Below are 7,518 nucleotides of genomic sequence, written 5' to 3' on the forward strand. Positions count from 1 at the left end.
AACAAGGTCCTACTGTATAGCGCAGAGAACTATATTCAATATAATAACCTATAATAACCTATAATGGGAAAGATTCTGAAAATTATATTATATATATATATAAAACTGAATCCCTTTGCTGTACAACAGAAACTAACACAACACTGTAAATCAACTATACTTCCATTTAAATAAATAAATAAATAACAAATAATAAATAAATAAATAAAAAGAAATCAAAGAAACAACACCCTCCCGCAGAAGAATCAATCAATTGGGAACATGCAAATCAACAAGCTTCCTCAGGGCAGTCCCCACCCCAGCCCCTCCTGCCATCTTGTACCATAAACATTAACTAAGAGAGAAATGAATCTAAATAGCAACAACAACAACAAAATCAATCTTATAAGTGAGATTATCTCTTCACTCCTGCAAAGTGCTTTGCTGTTCAGTCCTCTACATTCATTGGTGGAGAAGTTCAGTGGTTTAGAGCAGGTTCTACTCTAGCTTTCACTTCCCACCTACTTTCTTTGCGTATAAAGTTCCCCTTGTCCCAATAAATATACTTCCCCTTCCCTCCTTTGTAACAAGAATCAAACTTAAATAATGCAAATGTTTCACCTGTGTTCACATAATTGTGCCCCTTTTTTCTCTAGATCACCCAAATTTGGGGAGCAGATTATCTCACAACATCATTTGGTTGCACACATATCCACTGTCCTAACAAAGCCAAATTAGAGAGGCGGGGTAGTGAGTGTGGCGGAGAGAACATGACAACTTATTCCCAATGTCAATGATCAAGTATTCTCCTTTAAAATAGGAAATATACAATGGCATTTGACAAAAAGAAAAGTTTGAAGGATCGACCATTGTTCCAGAAATATAACCATGATAATGGCAAGCAATCACTTACAGTGCCTGCTTGGCTTTCTAATTACTGCACCAAAGGCAGGAGCCCTCCATATCTCAATTGCTTTCCAAAAATTTGTCTTTGGCATTATTAACACAGACAGCCGAGCAGGTTATCAGACTAAGAGAGAAATCCTGGGCTGCAGACTTTAATTACAGGTTATTTCAGCTGAACGCTGTCTTAAAGTTCCAATAAAGTGGTTCTAAAATGATACAGATGATGGCTGAAAAATTCCAGGTGAGAGATAAGATCTTTTTAAATCCAGGGGGATAAAGGGAGATGCCTAAATGTGAGGGACAAAAGGGTCCAGGGAATACCAAGAGCCCTTCTTAGTTCTCTTCTATTTACCGTTCTTTTACCAGTTGCCTGGGACTGGGACACACAAATTCAAGTAAGGAGAGAAACTTATTCTCACCAACCAGATGACTCAGAGGCATTTGCAGAGCAGGTGAAAGAGGACAAACAGAATGAACTGATTGAATACAACTTCATCTTTTAGAAGCCCTGGGGAAACTTTGCTATCAAGTTCATTCATTCAATAAACATTTTCTGGGAGCAATCTTGCATGACAGGATACAAAAATGGATAAAGAAAAACTAAGACGAGCTCCAGTCTCAAGAAGATAACGGAAGTTTAAGACGGGTATGCAACAAAATGCAGAGTAGAATGTGGAAGTCCAGCAGAGGGAGAAATGGGGGAAGTCTATCTATCAGTCAGGATCTTGGCAGGAAATGGATGGCATCCTGGCACCCTCACACCAGGTCATGGAGGGGAGTTTAACAGAGGCTCAATTTGCAGAGTACAAGTGGGGTTAACAGAAGCCAGCAAGGCATGCTGATGCATCCCAAGCCTAAGGACAGTGATGAGCCATTACCTCCCTTTGTTACCAGAAATTCAGAGAGAAAAGCTGGAGAAGGCCAAGAAATAGGAGCCGTGGTCCCCAATGGAAGGAGACAGCCAACCTGCAATGATCTCCTAGGGAGAAAGCTGGGGGAATAAATACCCCAGCCTCGCTCTCCTCTTGTCTTCCCATCTCCTGCCGGTACCTCCCTCCCTAGGCTTAGCCCAACCAGAAGCCAGAGATGCAAGGAACCTCTTTGATGCAGCCCACACAGCAGGCTTGAGGAGGCTGGAGAGGATCTGGAGGCACAGCTAGAAGACATCCAGCTCAGGAGGCTTCCTGGCCAAGAAGGAAATCGTATGTGGGTAAATAAGATGGGCATTCCCAGAAGGAGAACAGTATGAGCTAAGACGAAGACGGTCAAGAAGATGGAAAATATGGAGTAATTCAGTTCCCCTGCAATGTAGAGAAGAGAGGCCAGCATGAGACTCTAAGGCAGAGCGACAACTGGGGTCGTGGGACCTCAAGGCCAGGATATTTGGGAGATGACTTTAAAGAAGATGGAGGGACTTCCCTGGTGGCGCAGTGGTTAAGAATCCGCCTGACAATGCAGGGTACAAGCGTTCGAGCCCTGGTCCAGGAAGATCCCACATGCCGCAGAGCAACTCAGCCCGTGCACCACAACTACTGAGCCCGCGTGCAGCAACTACTGAAGCCCGCGCATCTAGAGTCCATGCTCCACAACGAAGAGAAGCCACCGCAATGAGATGCCCCCGCACCACAACGAAGAGTAGCCCCCGCTCACCGCAACTAGAGAAAGCCCGTGCACAGCAATGAAGACCCAACCCAGCCAAAAATAAAAATAAATAAATTTTTTTTAAAATAAAGAAGATGGAGAGTCACTGAAGGTGTGACAAGTTTACAGGCTCAATTTTGTCCGCCCCAAAATTCACATGGTGAAGCCCACCCCCCCAACACCTCGGATCGGAACATGACCATATTTAGACACAGGGTCTTTTTTTTTTTGGTTGCATTGGGTCTTCGTTGCTGTGCACAGGCTTTCTCTAGTTGCGGCGAGCGGGAGCTACTCTTCGCTGCGGTGCATGGGCTTCTCATTGTGGTGGCTTCTCTGGTTGCGGAGCATGGGCTCCAGGCACCCAGGCTTCAGTAGCTGTGGCGCACAGGCTCAGTAGTTGTGGCTTGCGGGCTCTAGAGCGCAGGCTCAGTAGTTGTGGCGCACGGGCTTAGATGCTCCACAGTATGTGGGATCTTCCTGGACCAGGGCTCGGACCCGTGTCTCCTGCATTGGCAGGCGGATTTCTAACCACTGCACCACCAGGGAAGCCCCTACACACAGGGTCTTTACAGAGATGATCAAGTTAAAATGAGGTCATTAGGGCCCTAATCCAATATGACTGGTGTCCTTATAAAAAGAGGAAATTTGGACACAGGCACATACAGAAGGAAGACAATGCAAAGACACAGGGAGAAGACGGTTAAGACTCTATCTACAAAAAGCCATCAGGGGACTTCCCTGGTGGTGCAGTGGTTAAGAATCTGCCTGCCAACACAGGGGACACGGGTTCGAGCCCTGGTCCGGGAAGATCCCACATGCCACGGAGCAACTAAGCCCATGTGCCACAACTACTGAAGCCCATGCACCTAGAGTCCATGCTCCGCAACAAGAGAAGCCACCGCAATGAGAAGCCCTCGCACCACCACGAAGAGTAGCCCCCGCTCGCCGCAACTAGAGAAAGCCTGCGCACAGCAACGAAGACCCAATGCAGCCAAAAATAAATAAATAAATGTATTAAAAGAAAAAAAAAAAAGCCATCAGGGAAGGTTACTGTTCTCTCCTGCCTGGATCTCATGTGTGGTGACTCTACAAACTTCCACTTTCTGGGTTCAGTTCACACCACTAAAAAAAGGGGGGCCCTGATGGGATCCTTGTCATATGGTTCAGACACTAACGATTTTGGAATCCGAGCTCAAATAACTGGTCAGACCTGGGTCTCAGCTTGTAAGAAACCGTGGCACCTCTTGACCACCAACAATCTTCTTTCAATGGGGTCTTTCTGTTGCTGATGTTGGAGAGAACATTACCCAGAATGAGCAGACCATCTTCTGTGGGTGTTCTTTGATCAGGGGTTTCTGCTGCCTGAAGTCCTGGGAACCTGCCAGCTTCCAAACTCCACAAACGACTTAGCTGTCACTTCAGGAAGCCCTGGGGATTCCAGACTAGGGTCCCAGACTGTTGTCCACTTGGCTCCCCTCACTACACCCTCCCCGCCGTCCACTCTCTGCTATCCTGTCCCTGTGGTCCCTGCTGTCGGCCTCCCCCGACCTGGTGAGCATCTCCCGTTCCCGTTCTCCCACCAGGCTCTCACGAGGCCTCTTTCAGCACATTCTAAGACAACAGTTACCCTCCCGCTCACAGGCCTAGGACTTCTCCCTCGGGTGGAGTGCGGAGGACCTAAAGGAGAAGCACTTTCTTAAACCAGCCCCATCGCAGGAAACGCCAGCTGTGACTACTTCCGCGAAATTAAGCCATTCAGGCCCTTACTTGAGATTCAGTGCTTGTCCCAGCCAGTAATCATCTAGGGAGGGGAAATGTCTCTAAACCAATCACCCCCTTCTGATCCATCTCCTCCTTCAGTGTCTTCTATTTCTGCCTTCTGGGTGAGCAGATTCAGGATTAGTGTTTACTTATAAACCATAATTATGCAAAAGTATAATTGCTATCACTGACTGATAGGCTACTATAGAGGTATTTTACAGACAGCCTCTCACAGAGAACTTGTAAGAAAGGCACTATCGGCCCTTTTTACAGATGAATAAACTAAGCCTCGGACTTGCCTACGACCACACGACTAGTAAGTGGCCGAGCCAGGAGTCAATCTCCAGGTGCATCTGACCCCAGAGTTCACCCTAGTTGTGCATGAGAATTACCTGTGAAGCATTTAGAAAGTGCAGATTCCCAGGTCCCACCCACCCCTACTGAATCAGAGTGTCTCAGTGGGGCCCAGAAAACTGTATTTTTAAAAAAAACAAAACAGAAACGTTCCCCAGGTAAAGCAGATGTCACCAGCCTGAGGACTGGTCCTCATTACGCCACACTGCCTTTCTAGAAAATTGTCTGGCCCTGAGCAGGCAACAATAAATGGCAGTCATCCTCCCCCTCCTCCTCCTCAACTGTACATCATCAGCTTAATTACTCGGGGGAGACAGGAGTTGGAAGCAGGGCAGAGTGGGAACAGGAAGTACACGGGGGCCTCTTTTACAGACGTACGTGCCTGTCCTTCAGGGAAAGGCTGCGTCTCACTCCCGGGGGACCCCAGACTTCTCAGGCCTCCCAGATCTGAATGACCAAGTGTGGAGGGAGGGGAAGAGAAACAAAGCAGAACTGAGGGTGACACAGACATCAGGTGTGTGTGTGTGACTTCCTCCCGTGGTTCCTGTGACATCCCGGTGAGGGAGCTGATCCACTAACTGCTGAAGACGGCTGTTCCCACGTCCCCGTCAGGGCTCTTACTGATACACTCTCCAGCCTCTCTGCTCCTCCACTCAGGAAAAATTGCCAATAATTGAAATGCAAGAGGCAGCCTGGTTTGGCCACTAGAGATTAAGAAGCAAATGCATCAACATGCTCGCTTTCCAGGAAAGCTTCATCTCACCTCCTTCCTCGGTTTCCTTCTCTGGGAACCAACCCACAAGCTGGCTGAGTACAAGCGTCTGGCTGGTGGGCAGAAGGTCAACTTGCTAATACGGCTGAGGTCAGAAGTCGGGCCTCAAAGAAGTTCAGTTCCCTCAGCTTGGTTCTAAGGTCACAGACAGGCCCCCAAATCCTACCACTTGGTCATAAAAGGAAGTGGCCAGAGTACAGACGGATCAAAACAAATCCATCACCACTGGGGAAAACAGCCAATCAGGGGAATTGTGACAGAGGGTGATTCAGTAGCATCTTTGATTGGAAAGACACCACATCAGAAATGACCTCACGGCACCTAATCAGTTCCAGAAAGGGACTTTCTTCTCCGGGAGGCGAGGTGGGAGATCAAAGCATTTCTTGCTAATCATCATTTAGCATTAATTACTTAAGTAACCTGAGCCAGACCCAGTACCGATCCGGACTTTGCATCCTGACAGCCTCAATGAGCACCCTTGATCTTTCAACCCAACCTGCATCAAATTGGGAGGAAGCCGACTGCAAACCTGGGAATCAAGAGACCCCGGGCGGCCCAGGCAGTCAGTCGTTTACTTACTTCTTCCCTTCCTGTTAACTTTTTAACCCCACCAGCCAGGAAATGCATAAATACAGCAGCCAGCCTCCCCTCCCCCTGCCGTCCACCACATGTCACTGAGTTCCTCAGGCGCAGGGGCAAATCTGGGGACGAACACCTTAGACTCACGAGCTGTGTGGCCCCAGGCTCACCAGCCTACCTCTCGGAGTCCCCGGGTTCAGCTGCATCACGAAGACACTCCTAAGCCCCTCCCAGCCTCGATGTAAGAATTAAATAAAATCTAAAAGCTGCTGCATACACTTAGAAGGAACACCCAGGGGGGTTTTGGTTATACTGGCAATAATTTATTTCTAGAGCTGAGTCGGGGCAGGGGGGAGTCATGGTATTCATTATTATGTTATTTATTCCTTTTTGTATAATTTATAATACATGTTATGGGCTTAAATTGTGTCCTCCCAAAATCCATATGTTGAAGTCTGAACCCCCAGGACCTCAGAATGTGACTGTATTTGGAGATAGGTCTTTAATGAGGTAACTAAGTTAAAATGGGGTCATTAGGGTGAGCCCAAATTCAGTATGACTGGTGTCCTTATAAGAAGAGGAGATTAGGACACACACAAAGGGAAGACCGTGTGAAGACACAGAGACAACAGCCATCTACAAGCCAAGAGAGAGTCCTCAGAAGAAATACATCCTGCCGGGCTTCCCTGGTGGCGCAGTGGTTAAGAATCTGCCTGCCAGCCAATTCAGGGGACATGGGTTTGAGCTCTGGTCCAGGAAGATCCCACATGCCGCAGAGCAACGAAGCCCGTGCGCCACAACTACAGAGCCTGAGCTCTAGAGCCCGCAAGCCACAACTACTGAGCTCACGTGCCACAACTACTGAAGCCCGTGTGCCTAGAGCCCGTGCTCCACAACAAGAGAAGCCACCACAATGAGAAGCCCGCGCACCGCAACAAAGAGTAGCCCCTGCTCGCCACAACTAGAGAAAGCCCGCGCACAGCAACGAAGACCCAACGCAGCCATAAATAAATAAATAAATTTATTTGTTTAAAAAAAGACTCTTCAGCTCTATTTAAAAAAAAAAAAAAGAAAGAAAGAAATACATCCTGCCAACTAACACCGTGATCTCAGACTTCTGGCCTCCAGACCGGTGAGAAAATTAATTTTCTCTCATTTAAGCCACTCAGTCTGAGGTACTTTGTCACAGCGGCCCTTGCAAACTCATACAATAAACTTCAAATAATTTATAGAAAACTAAATTAAAAAGAAAACGATCGTGCTTGCACGGCTCTAATCAGAAAGACAGATAATAGGTGTTGGCAAAGATGTGGAGAAATCTGGAACTCTTATAATTGCTGGGAGGAACAGAAAATGCTGCAGCCACTTTGAGAAACAGGCAGTTCCTCAAAAACTTCAACGTAGGCTTCCCTGGTGGCGCAGTGGTTGAGAGTCCGCCTGCCGATGCAGGGGACACGGGTTCGTGCCCCGGTCTGGGAAAATCCCACATGCCGCGGAGCGGCTGGGCCCGTGAGCCATGGCCGCTG

The 7,518-nt window shown here is 47.8% G+C and overlaps 1 protein-coding gene across 1 annotated transcript in view; it reads right to left on the reverse strand.

Annotated features, from left to right (window-relative positions):
- KDM2B (lysine demethylase 2B) overlaps positions 1–7,518 on the reverse strand; it is a 64,329-nt gene that overhangs the window by 15,143 nt on the left and 41,668 nt on the right. The window lies entirely within an intron of this gene.

The sequence above is a fragment of the Physeter macrocephalus genome, chromosome 19 (genome assembly GCF_002837175.3).
Source record: "Physeter macrocephalus isolate SW-GA chromosome 19, ASM283717v5, whole genome shotgun sequence".
NCBI lineage: Eukaryota > Metazoa > Chordata > Mammalia > Artiodactyla > Physeteridae > Physeter > Physeter macrocephalus.